Below are 14130 nucleotides of genomic sequence, written 5' to 3' on the forward strand. Positions count from 1 at the left end.
ATCTCTCCAGCCCTCTTATTGGTTTTTTATTTTTGTTTGTTTTTTGAGAAAGGGTCTATGTAGCCCTGGTTGACCTGGAACTCACTATGTAGTGAGTGCTGGCCTGGAACTCACAGAAATCTGCCTGCTTCTGCCTGCTGGGGTTAAAAGTGTGGACTATCATGCCCAACTTCAATGGCCCTCTTAATTATTTTGGATAAAAGCTAACCCCATGAGAACACTCCCATCTACTTTCCACTTTTGTGGGAGAGTAGAACATTCTCATCCAAATGTACTTTCCTTGTGGGGGAGACAGGGTTCACCGTATAGTCCTGGCTCACCCAGAACTTACTCTGTAGATCTAGCTGGCCTAGAACTCATGAGATTCCCCTTCCTCTGCTGCTCCATTCCTGGCATTAAAGGGGTGTGCCACCACAACCTGCCAAACATACTTCTTATGCGTACTTTCAGTTGGTTATTCAGAGAAATTGCAGACCTCCTTAGACATAGGTAGCACTCTAAGGGGAAAACATTATATGTAATAAAATAAGCAACAAATATGAATATTGTCACCCATTTTGTGTGTGTGTGTGTGTGTGTGTGTGTGTGTGTGTGTTGGAGACTCCAATGTTGGAAATGCCAGAGCCATGGGATACCTGCTGAGAGATAGCTGTTGTAGTCAACAAAGCTGAAAGGAGATCTGAAGAGCCCTTTGACGTCAGGCATGGAGATGAAGTTTACAAGCTGGTTCTCAAGTCTTGCTGTGGGGATTACAGTTAAGAGATTGCATAAATCTCAGAAGAGACTTTGAACTTTGGACTTTTACACAAGTTTGGAACATTTAAATACTACGGGGACTTTTGTTCTTCGAGACAGGGTTTCTCTGTGTAATAGCTCTGGCTGTCCTGGAACTAACTCTATAGACAAGGCTGATCTTCCAATTCACAGAAACCCACCTACTTTCATGTACCACCACTCCTGGCTGACTATGGGGACTTTTGAAGTTGGACTGAATGCATTTCTGCATTATCATATGACTGCAAGCCTTTGGGGGCCAAGAACTGGAATGTGGTGGTTTGAGAGAGAGTGGTTCCCCAGAGACTCTTAGGGAGTTGCACTGTTAGAAGGTGTGGCCTCATTGAAGCTGGAACTTCTTCTCATGTAGATTATGCTGGTTTAGAAAGCATAGGGATCTACCTGGCTTTGCTTCCCCATAGGGATCTACCTGGCTTTGCTTCCCAAGTCATAAGATTAAAGGGGTATCCTGTTCTTCCCAGCTCACTTTTCTCTTCTTAGCTTCCCTTTATCAATCCAAGAAAAAATCTTTCCAGAGGACAAAGAAGTTGAAGATTGACACTTGTTCTGGACAGAGATTCTGAGGTGGCCTTGAATTGGGAATCTCCACTGGGTAACACACTGCTCTTTCCCTTCTTCCCACCCTCACTCACTCCCTTTCTTCTTCTTTTTTTGACAGGGTGTCTAAGAGTAGCCCAGACTTGTGGGAGTGTGTCATAAACCTCCTTCCTCTGCTTCTCAAGTGCTGGGATCACACGCCTGCTCTACCAAGTCTGTTCCAAAACATACTCTTTGATTACTACTTTTTAGTTCTCTTGTGTTATTCCTGGTATATGTTGCCACCACTCTTTCTCTGAAGCCCCAGAGCACCCTTCCTTTGTGTATTGTTAGTATGTAATATTTACATGGGAGGAGCAATAAAGATAGTATGCAAGCATCAACTATCTTTTTGTATGTGGCTCCTATATCCTATGCATCAAAGAAAATCCGGTTTACTACTTATCAACTGCAATTAATATAGACTAAAATTATTGAACCTTCAGTAGAAAAAGAAAAATAATAAATTATTTTATACTTTATTCAACTTTGGGGATGTTTATCTTACTAAAGAAAACTGGATGCTAGGCTGTGTGGCATACGCTTGGAATCCTTAGCGACTTGGGAGGCTGAGGTAGAAGTGTGGGAAAGCTTGAAACCAGTATGAACAACTTAGTGAGAACTTGCCTCAAAATGAAAAGACAGACAGATAAGGAGCCCAGCATAGTAATACATCTTTTTAATCTCAATACTCAGCAGACAGTGGCCCCTGGAGCCTATATAATGAGTTTCAGAATAGCCAGGGCTATGTAGAGAGAACCTTTCTAAAAAACTAAATCAAAAGTAAGAGACTGCTTGAATTTTTTTTTTTGTTTTTTGGATTTGTTTTTTCTCGAGACAGGGTTTCTTTGTATAGCCCTGGCTTCCTGGAACTCACTCTGTAGACCAGGCTGGCCTCAAATCCGCCTGCCTCTGCTTCCCAGAGTGCTGGGATTACAGGTGTGTGCCACCACCGCCCGCCTTGACTGCTTGAATTCTTAACTACTCTCTTTGCTCCACGCAGCTTCCCCTAATGGACGCATATCTTTCCTTAATGAATTGACTGATTCTTTATAAAAACAAGAAAAGAAGGGTTGGTGGTGTAGCTTGGTGGTCCTAGGTTCACACAAAGATGAAGACAGGAAGGAAAAAGAAAAATGAATATGATCCTATTCTCAGGGAACTCTCATCTTAATCAGTAAATAATCACAAAGCAAATATAAGTGTGTTACATACGGGCTGGAAAGACGGCTCAGCAGTTACAAGCACTGACTGCTCATCCGAAGGTCCTGAGTTCAAATCTCAGCAACCACATGGTGGCTCACAACCATCATAATGATATCTGACACCCTCTTCTGGGGTCTGAAGCCAGCTACAGTATACTTACATATAATAAGTAAATCTTTTAAAAACTGTATAAGTTCACGAAAGGACAGATGCACAGTATTAGAACAGATAATCTCCAGCTACGAGGAAGTCCTCTTGGATTGTAAGAGGAAGTAGTATCTCTCTGTGTTGGAAAGCTTCCTTTCTGCCTCCCACTGTTGGCCCAGTCATCCCTGCCTGCTCAGTGCCCGCCCTCTCTGATGTCTTACCGTACTTTCCTAAGCACAGACACATCACAGTCGTAGCTCACTCTAATTATTAGTTTATACCAGCTAGTGACTTCAGGACAGAAATGCTGATGTTCATTTTGCATCCCTGGCTCCTGACAGTGCCTGGCCTGGACAAGGTTGAAAGACTTGAATGACTTGCACTGGGCAGCTATTCACTGGGTAACAGAGAAGGCATTAGAAATGGCGAATGCTTGTAATCCCAGCACTCCAGAAATAGGAGGCTCAGAGTTCAAGGCTACATAGCCAGTTTCAAGCCAGCCTAAGGGTAAATGAGACTCTCGACTCTCCCCTTTCTCTCTCTGTCTCTCTGTCTCTGTCTCTCTTTCTCTCTGTGTGTCTATCTCTGTCTGTTTCTGTCTCTCTCTCATACACACACCCCCACACACACTAAAAAAATAAAACCCAATGTCCCACTAGAGACATATAGCATGTAAACATTTCAAATTCAAAACAGTTGTTTTATCTGCCCAGTTATTTTCTTTTTTTCTTTTTCTTTTTTTTTGGGGGGGGGTGCGGTTGGAGGCAGGGTTTCTTTGTGCAGCCTTGGCTGTCCTGGAACTCACTCTGTAGACCAGGCTGGCCTCAAACTCAGAAATCTACCTGCCTCTGCCTCCCAAGTGCTGGGATTACATGTGTGTGCCATCACTGCCTGGCGAGTTTAAGGAATTCTTATCCATCATTACAAAAGAACTGCCTTGGGCTCTTGTACTAGAAAGCAAGATCATGTGGAGCTGTACTAAAAGCAGAATTAGATCTAGGAGCACATGTTCAGAAATATCACAGCAAAGGGAAATGTCAAACTTAATAGTGTCACTGTGTTCTATTGGCATAATTCATGCAGATAAAAATGTGATTTCTAGAATTACAGGAGCCTTTAAGCCTTAAATGGTCACTTCACCTTATTCTGGGCATGCCCCAATTCCTTCATCAATTCGTATTTAATACAAATATAAGTACATCTAAACCTAGAGGCATAAATTTTAGCTTCTGAGGCAGAAGAAATGAGTTCACAGCTAGAACTGATTTACAGAACAATACCTTATCTCAAAGTATGTGTATATCTGTGTGGGGTGGAATCTGTGCCACAAGAAATGGCACAAGTCTAGAGAGGCTCAGGCATGACAGTTACACTAGGCCCAAGCACACATCCTGGGCTACATACTGTTTCAGACAGCCTTGGCTTCTACAAAGTAAGAATATCTCAAAACCAAAAACAAAGACAGAGAGAGGGGGAGCGAGGTGACAGAATAATCTTATTTGGTTGGAACCCTTGGTTACCCCTGCACAAGCTGGGAAACCACACCCTCCTGCTCTCCTTCCCTCAGCCCTGAGCCAAGGAGAAAGCTCCGGCTGACATGTCACCACCTCTCCCCTCTGCATTTCAGGCAGCTGGGGGTTCAGTTTTCAGTCATATAAGGGCACAATCCCAGCTCCTGGCTGACATGTCACCACCTCACGACTGAGAGCTGTAACGCTCCTGGCTGTAGCCAGGTGCTTGATTTTCCCGGCCTCATCTTTTAGGACCGGCGAACCCTCCTGGAAGCAACATCGGACAAACCTACCTTTATCTTCTTTTGACCTGGTCTAATCTGGCCTATGTTGTGTTGGAAAACCTACTGAATATGATTTGAAAAATAAATTATTTATTTTTCTACAATTATGACTCATAAATAGCAGTCTTCTGTATTAGTCTGGGTTCTCTAGAGTCACAGACCGTATGAGCAGTCTCTATATAGTTAGGGAATTTGTCAATGACTTACAGTCTATAGTCCAACTCCCCAACAATGGTCAGCAGCAGCTGTGGATTGAAGTCCAAGGATCTAGCAGTTGCTCAGTCCCATGAGGCAAGCAGGCAAGGAAGAGTGAGTAAATCTTCCTTCTTCCAATGTCCTTATATAGAGCAGAGGGTGTGGCCCAGATTAAAGGCTGTAGGTAAGAGGTTGTGGCCCAGATTGAAGGCTGTAGTTCTCCAGCAGAGGGTGTGGCCCAGATTAAAAGCAGTGCCTCCATGTCTTTTTCTTGAACTCGGAGATCTCCTTGTCTTAATCTTCCAGAATTCATAGCCACTATGCTTCAAGATCTCCATGCCAAGATCCAGGTCAGAAACTTATATCTCTGAGCCTCCAGATTAGGATCATAGGTGAGCCTTCCAATTCTAGATTGTAGTTCATTCCAGATATAGTCAAGTTGACAACCAGGAATAGACACTACAATCCACCCCTTGTCAACTTGACACAAATAATATCTCATGTCCACATGAAACAATAACAAGGTTGTGAATATGCCTAACATGATATAACTATTCCTCGTACAATCGCAAACACATTTGTAAATTTACAATAGGGCAATGCCCCTTGGGAACATTCTTTTGGTGTCTCAATACCAATTGGTGTTAAAGGAATTGGAAGAAGACAAATGTATCCTTAACAAAATAAGATAGAAGCATTCATATTACTTATAATCCTTGTTTCTGCAACTGGTTACGTGGCCTTAGCTGGTATTTATAACTACCTTCCTCTGCTACCCATTCTGTATTTCCTTCACCTTTGGCAAGCACCTCAGCAGGTCTTGGCTCTTTTCCTGGAGGATTGACCCATACCTTCATTCCTGATGGGTCATCCTTTGTCATCCTGCTTGGATGAGGCTGTTATAGTTTCCCATTGACTTTAATCACAGGACATGGTAGTACTAAGAGACGCCCTAGGGGATCTCCTGCACTCCAGACATAATTCTGCTTACCTCCATTGTGGAGAGGCAATCCAATTTCCCCATGGTAATCTGGATCTATCACCCCTCCTAACACTGTTATTCCTTTCTTAGCCTGTTGGTTTAAGGGCATTAGAAGCCCAAAATGGCCATGGGGTAGTCTGAGCTTCCAGTTCAATGGAATGTTTGTTGTGGCTCCTGGTAGGAGCACTCCCCCTCTGGAACCAAAACTTCTAGGCCAGCAGAACCTAAAGTTGTGGGGACAGGAAGCAAAAATTTTCCTAGAGGGTCACTAGGAGTGATAGTGAGTGGAGCAATTCCCTTTTCCACCCCTTGATTCCTGGACCCATGGATCCTGGCTATGGGAGAAACTGTACCATATACTGAATGCTGATTCCAAGAATATACTGCCTTCTGAAGAACTCTGCCCCAGCCCTCCATGCTGTTGCCACCTAATTGGCACTGTAACTGTGTCTTCAAAAGGCCATTCCATCTTTCTATCAGACCAGCTGCTTCAGGATGATGGGGTATTTTAAGAAGAGGGTACTGGATCCACTGGAACTGGAATTAGAGATGGTTGTGAGCTGACATCTGCTTGTTGCCCAAAGAGGGCTAAAAAAAGTGTGTCATATTCCCTGAAACTGGAGTTACAGACCGTGTAGGTAGAGCCGGAGTCCAGCAAGTGCTTTGAACTGCTGAGCCATTTATTCAGCCCTATAGACGGCTTGCCATTGTTTTGAGACAGGTGTGTGTGTGTGTGTGTGTGTGTGTGTGTGTGTGGCTGACCTAGAACATTTGGCCTTGAACTTACAAAATCCACCTGTTTCTGCTTCCAGGTGCTGTGATTAAAGGTTAACCATCACACCTGGTTTTTGGAAGTTTTTGTAATGGCACACGGGTGTTTGGGGTTTGTTGGTTTTTGTTTTTTTGTTTTCTTTCTTTTGGTCAGTATCCAATTAATGTAAAAAAAAAATGGGCCTGTGGGGGAACCCTTTTATTATTTATTTATTTATTTATTTATTTTACATTAGTTTAAATTTACTCAACATTTTAAGGACTGTTTTGTTCTGACATTATACTGTTCTTATGTTGGAAAGTGAAAAAGTGAAGTTTTTGTGACACTGAGTGTAGGGAATGGGAGGGAGGTGCACACCCAGGGATCAAGCAGGAACATGAACCAGAGCAAAATTCCCACTCAACCAACTGCGCCTGAGGGCGGTGGTACACAGCTGAGACCCTCCCACTAGGGAGGTTGCTGCAGGAGGATCAGGAATTCAAGGGCATCCTCAACTTCAAGATGAGTTTAAGACCAGGCTAAGCCACGGAGACTCTGTTTCAAAATAAGAAAACCAAAATTCCTGAGTGTGATCAGGTATGCTATTAATCACCAGCATTTAAGAGGCAGAAGCATGTAGATCTCTGTGAGTTCAAAGTCAGCCTGGGCAGCACTGTGAGACAAGACAAAGCAAAAATAAAATTGAACCAATAATTATAATTTTGTCCTAGAACACTACAGTCCAAATATTTTTATTTCTTAACCTATCAATTATAAATCATATTAATAATAACACTATTATGAAAATATCAGCCTGTTACCCTAACAGTTGAGAAGGTAAGACAGGAAGAATCTGGCATTCAAGGCCAGCTTAGGCAACAAAGATACCGAGGGCTACAAAAAAAAATTCTTTCTTAAAGAACAAAAATCATAATGTAAGTAACAGTGTAGGAGAAAGAACAGAAAAGCCCCAGCGTTGGACGCAGAGGCAGGGTTATGTGAACGTACAGAACTGCTGGGGTTAAGCTGTGAGATCACAGCTCCGAGAGCCAGGGAACCTGAGAGGAGCCTGGGGCAAAACACATTTACCTGTCTGTCTGTGTGAGAGTGTGTGTGTGTGCATGCCTGCCTCTGCCACATGCTGGGGTTAAAGGCCTGCACCATCATGCCTAGCCCTAACATATTTTTAATTTATCTTATTTTACTTAGCTCCTGACAAAAGTCATCTGTACTTAGAATAAAGTGCAAACTCTTTTGCAATGGTCTACAGGCTCTACATGATCTATGCCCCATCTGATTTTCTAGGCCCATTCTACCACCATTTGGTCCTTCCAACACTGCAAGTTTATTCCCGCTTCAGACCCCACAAATCTGTCGTTGCCTGGTCAGGAAAACTTCCCTCTGCTATCACCTACCCGGCCTGGCCTGGAAAACTTCCCTCTGCCATCACCTACCTGGCCTGTTGGCATCATTCAGGATTCAGCTCAGTTGCCAGTGGCTCCAGCCTTACAACTACCACTCTCACGTTATTTACTGTTGCCAGTGAATGTATTGCTATCCAAAATTAACATATTTATGAATTTGTTTATTACCCATCTTCATGAACTCTGCACAATGCTCTTGGTGTGATTTATCACTGTATTAAAAATCATACCAGTGGCCGGGCAGTGGTGACACACACCTTATATCCCAGTACATGAGAAGCAGAGGCAGGTGGTTCTCTGAGTTCTAGGCCAACTCTGGTCTACAGAGTGACAACCAGGGCTATACTGAGAAACCCTGTCTCAAAAACACCAAAACTGGGGGACTGGAGAGATGGCTCAGAGGTTAGGAGCATTGTCTGCTCTTCCAGAGATCCTGAGTTCAGTTCCTAGCAACCACATGGTGACTCACAACCATCTAATGAAATCTGGTGCCCTCTTCTAGTTTGTAGGCATACGTGCAGACAGAACATACATTATAAATAAATAAATAAATCATTAAAAACCACAAATAGATAAAGGAAGGAGATAATATGTTGCCAGTTTTTGTTATGACATGCTACTTTAATTATCTGGATTATTTTGATTTTGTTTTGCTATGTAGCCCAGGTTGGCCTCAAACTCATAATCGTATTTCATCAGCCTCCTGAGTGTTGGCCTTATAGGCATGTACTACCTTGCCAGTCTGGAATTTATATATACATATATTATTTGTATGAGTATATGGTTTGCACATGTGTATGGGGACTACTGGTGTGCCTGGTGCCTACAGAAGTCAGAAAAAGGCATCAGGTCTTAACACTGTCCTAGAACTAGGTCTGTTGACCAGGTGACCTAGAACTATCAGAGATCTGCCTGACTCTTCCTCCCAGAACTGAGATTAAAGGCCTTTAATCTGAAACTGGAGCTATAGATGGTTGTGGGCCATCATATGGGTGCTAGAAACTGAGCCTGAGTCCTCTGCAAGAGCAAACAATGCTCTGAACTATTGAGCCTTCTCCCCAGCCCTTTCTTTCTCATTTTTAAAGGATGTTTTTGTTTATTTATTTTTGTGTTTTTGTGTTTATGTGCCTCTATGAGTTTATATGAACATGTTTGCAGGTGCCTGTGGAAGCCAGAAGAGGGCACTGGAGCCACTGGAACTAGAGTTATATGCAGTTGTTTTTTGCTTGTTTGTTTTTTTGTTTTTTTGTTTTTCCTAGACAGGGTTTCTCTGTGTAGCCTTGGCTGTCCTGGAACTCACTCTGTAGACCAAGCAGCCCTCGAACTCAGAAATCCACCTGCCTCTGCCTCCCAAGTGCTGGGATTAAAGGCGTGCACCACCGCCCGGCTGGGTAATTCAAGTTAGGATAGAAATTGATTTAGAGCTGAGCGGTCTACAGCCTGGTCTACAGAGTGAGTTCCAGGACAGCCAGGGCTACACAGAGAAACCCTGTCTTGAAAAAACAAAAAAACAAAAACAAAACAAAACAAAAAAAGAAATTGATTTAGACACAGAACTCTGAACTCACCAGAATAGGATAGATAATAGAATACTTTCTTCTGAGTTGCCAAATACAGACTGGACTTTTAAAATGTAATTCTTATCTAATAATTTTCATAATTATTTCATAATTGTTCTTATTGTTTTTTAAAATATTTATTTATTATATGTAAGTACACTGTACACTTCAGACACTCCAGAACAGGGAATCAGATCTCGTTACAGATGGTTGTGAGCCACCATGTGGATGCTGGGATTTGAACTCTGGACCTTCAGAAGAACAGTCGGTGGGTGCTCTTAATCACTGAGCCATCTTTCCAGCCCTTATTGTATGTTTATTAATGTAAGAGAAAAAGCCTTTCTTATTTAGACAAAAAAGGGCATGTTGAGGTTTGCTCTGTTGCTATGCATTGTAATGCTAAATTCTGTACTCAAAGGTCCAGGCCTAAGAGTGAATTCTAGGGTTTGGGTTTACAAGTTTTTGTTGTGCAAACTTTGTTCCTTAATTTAAAACTATTGATTAAATAAAATTGGCTACAGCCAATTACTGGAGGGATTAGAGGTAGGTGGGTTTTAAGTTGCTTGGTTGGGGGGTGGGGAAGGGAGAGGACAGAAGGTTCCATGAGAGAAGACGAACCATGAACACATGACCAGAAGAAACTAGGGAAACTCCAGTAATTGTCAAAGCCAAATAAAATAACCATGGTCTGAGTCTCATTTATTTGTAAGCTAGTCAGGATAAGCCTAAATTGATTCTACTACATGATGTCTGTGGCTGGAGTTACCTCCAAAGGCCAAGCAGATCCTGGTGGTCTGAGCTGCCACCTGAGACCATGTAGCTCTCTGAGGGCTGTGTTGCCAAAAGGGGACATGCTGATCTTAGTGGCCTGCACTGCCACCTGAAGCCATGGGGCCATTTGGGGCTAGGCTGCTACCGGGGGTCATGCCTGTGTTGATGTCCCAGGCACTTGTTACCACCATGCAGGTAGATGTCCCTGTTCTGGACTGCTGCCTAAAGCACCATTATTTTTCTGAGCTGGCCCCACCCCTTGCTTGGGTAACACAGTAGAGCTGACCCTGATGACAGGGGTTTGGGTGAACTTGGGAGAGCTGGCTCCTCCCCTCATTGGCTGTAGGGTGGTGTGGGCAAGGAATGTCCCTCCACTTGCCTTTCCCTGTGGTAGGAGGGTGAGCTGGATCCAAGGTTCCGAGAGTGGGAGAGCTGGCTCCACCCCTCACTGGTCGCCCTGCACTTCACCTGGGCAGCATGGCAGATCCTGCCCTGGTTGCTGGCTCTGAGTTTGCCCTAGTGGTGTGAGCACATGTGAGCTGGTGCTATGGTCAAGCCAGTTATCTCCCAGGCCCAGATCTAGGGCTTTGAGTCGGCCTACCCCAACATCCACGCCATCTATGATTTGCTGGAGCATGTGAATCCAGATCCAAAGCTTCAGGATTTCCATGACACAGGGCAACAACGGGTATCCAAGTGTCTGTGAGGATCCAGGACAGAGAGTGCAGCAGAAGCCAGAGGCCGCAAAGCAGACCAATGACTCATGCAATGAACATTTGCAAGTGAAGAAAAAAGTGTGGATAAAAGGGTATGTGGGACACACTATGACACACCACAGCTTCCACAAGATTTTTTATTTTATTTTATTTTATTTTTCCCTGTTGGGAAGATTACAAGGGCAGAGGGTAGATTTAAAGGGACAGGGAGATGAGTGGGATTCAGTTATAAGCTGTGAAATTCACAAAGAATACAAAAATGAAAAAAAAAATTTTTCAAGACAAGCAGATCAGGAGAGTAGTCATGTGTAAAACACTATGCATTAATAAGAAAAAGCCAAACTGAGGACAAATGGAGGAGGGAATGCTTGGCTGTGCATCTTAAAAACTAAACACTACGGACAAGGAAACCCTGGGAGCTGTGCTAAGCCTCATCTGACAAGGGGTTGTTTTGAGGTAACTTTAGACTTACAGAGGACTTAATTATAATAGAAAGTTCCCAGAAATACTTCAACCAGCTTCTCCTACATACCTTTATATAACAAAAGAACCGGTTTCAAAATTGGGCAATTAACCTTGGCATAATAATACAAATCAACTACAGATCCGCCTGCACTTTCAGCAGCCTTTTCTCTAATGGCCATTTTCTTTCTCAGGAGCACATTTGGGACTGTCCATTGCCTTTACCCACAGTCCTCAGTCTATGGTAGTTCTTCAGTCTCTTCCATTTCTGCCTTTACTTTTGGATGTATTTTATTTCTATGTGTGCGTCTGAGGGGTCTTTACATGTACACTGCACATGAGTGTGGGTGTTCATGAAGGTCAGAGGTGTCAGATCCCTTGGATCTAGAACTACAATTGATTGTGAGCTGCCTGATGTGCTGGGAATCAAACTTGAGTCCTCTGCAAGAGCAGCATATTCTCTTAACAGCTGAGAGGTACCACCAGCCCTCTATCTTTAGTTCCTTGATAGAATGTTACTCATCTATTTTGTCAGTGTCTCCCAATTTTGTTTTGTCTGATATTTCCTCTTGATGAGATAGAGATTACATAGGATAATTCTTTACCACATAATGCCCTTTGATCTGTGTTATGACACGCATCGGAAGGTGGTTCTGTGTTATAATGAACCTAGACAATTTCTATTGCCTAGTGATGTCACAGGGTAGTGAATTTGTAGGAAGGTGCATTAGTCATGTCTTTATGGTGACACTGGTGTAGGCAGGCCCACAGTGCTGGTCCTGTAAGAGCACAGCACACACAATTATGTAAAGTGCATAACTGACAATGAAAGTCAGTGATCATTACCAGCTTATGTAGTAATCTCTGCATGTTGATCATTAGCACACTCTTACTTATACTGTAAACCAGGATGCTTTGTTGGATGGCTAGCAGCTTCGTAATTCTTGTTTTTCCTGAGTCTCTTAGCTATTTGGGGAGTTGTTCCTGGAGTTAGGGGGGAAGTCCCAGCTCCTGGGAGTCCCTCCAGACTGGGCTTTCACAAAGTCCCAGAAAGCTACTTAGAGAAGAGCAGGCAGTGAGTGGGTCAAGTGCTTGCCACACAAGGGTGAAGACTTGATTTTGAATCCCCAGAACCTGCATGATGCCACCAGATGAGGTATCAACAAAGTTGGGACCCAGCTCTCCTGTGGTGAGCTGGGAGGCAGAGACAGGAGAAACTCTGGAAGCTCATGAGGTACCTAGCCTGGTGTACGTGTACAGGAGGAAACAAGAGACTTTGCAGCCAATAAGGCAGAAGACAAAGACTGACACCTGAGGCTAGCCCCTAACCGCCACACGTGTACCACGGCACACAAATGCCTGCTGCCCTCACACACATGAACATGTACACATATTTCAAAACAGGTTTTCTTGAGACAGGATCTTACCTCACAGCTACCAGGCCTGACCACACAAAAGATCTCACTGTAAAGAGAGGAGCTCTGGTGGAGGCGGGAAAGTTTTATTCACAGCATCCTCCATAGGAACTGCTTAGAAGTATTTTTGTTGAGGAGTGTTCACTTGGTGAAGTGAGGACTCTTCACTTGGGCCTCTAGGGTAAATAAAAGCAGGATTTAAAAATGAGCACCACTGCCCACATTCACTGTAGACCGGGCTAGCCTCAAACTCAGAGTCTATCTGTGAGCCTCTGCCTCTCCTCTCTACTACTGGGATTAAAGCATGTGCCACCACCTCCCAGATTTTGGGTTTTTTTTTTTGTTGTTGTTGTTTTTTGTTTTTTTTTTTTTTGAGACAGGGTCTCAGTATATAACCCTAACTGTTCTGGGACTCAATATGTAGACCAGGCTGGCCTCTACCTGCTGCTAACTCCAGCTAGAGTGCTGGGATTAAAAGTGGGCTAAGTGGTCTGCCTTACCTCTGGTAATTTTTGGTTTTGCTTCTGTGGCGCCCGGGGTTTGAGCCAGGGCTCTGTGTATGGTAGGCAGGCATTTGTCCTCACACTGGTAATGACCGAGTTCTTAAATTAGGTAATGAATGCCTGGTAATGTATCTGCACTGCCATCTTAGCCTTTTATAAACATCTCATATTACATAAAATTTAAGTGCAAAAATAAAATACTGACAACATTTATATGTACATGGTTGTTTAAAAATTTGTTCCTGGTCAGATTTCTTAGATATAGGCAATTCAGGTAACTTCAACAAAAATTATTTTATTAATTTTACTAAAAGTATTTCTCAAGATCTCTTGGGTAGCCAGGAAATGAGACTTAGAGGTTTGTGTCTAACGCTCTAAGGCTGTTTGCAGTGAAGATCCAGTCTCCACTGAATGCACGGACGCCTCCCTCCACAGCTGCCTGCTAGCACTCCAGACCTGGTCTGCGCCTCTTCTGTGGAGCCAGTGCAGCAGCTAATGTTGCTGCTCCCCAGGTTCAGGGTCTCTGTGTGGTTCCCTGCTTTGCCACATCACTAACCTTGAAATTCAAGGCAGCTGAATCTTCCCTCGATGCATAGGTGGCTGGAAAACATGTAACTGCTACTTCCAGAGTTTAGCAAATAGGGAGGAGCAGGCTCTGCCACATTAGGCAGGGGTAGGACATTGAGCAGTCAGTAAAGAAATAACAAAGAAATAACGTCCACTACAGCTCATTTTCTTGGTGACGCAACAGAGGCATCCATTGAGCTAATAATTTTACTTTGTTAAAAAGTATATTTAAGGTAACATGGTTTACTGTAAAAATCAGGCCTTAC

The sequence above is a fragment of the Apodemus sylvaticus genome, chromosome 4 (assembly GCF_947179515.1).
Source record: "Apodemus sylvaticus chromosome 4, mApoSyl1.1, whole genome shotgun sequence".
NCBI lineage: Eukaryota > Metazoa > Chordata > Mammalia > Rodentia > Muridae > Apodemus > Apodemus sylvaticus.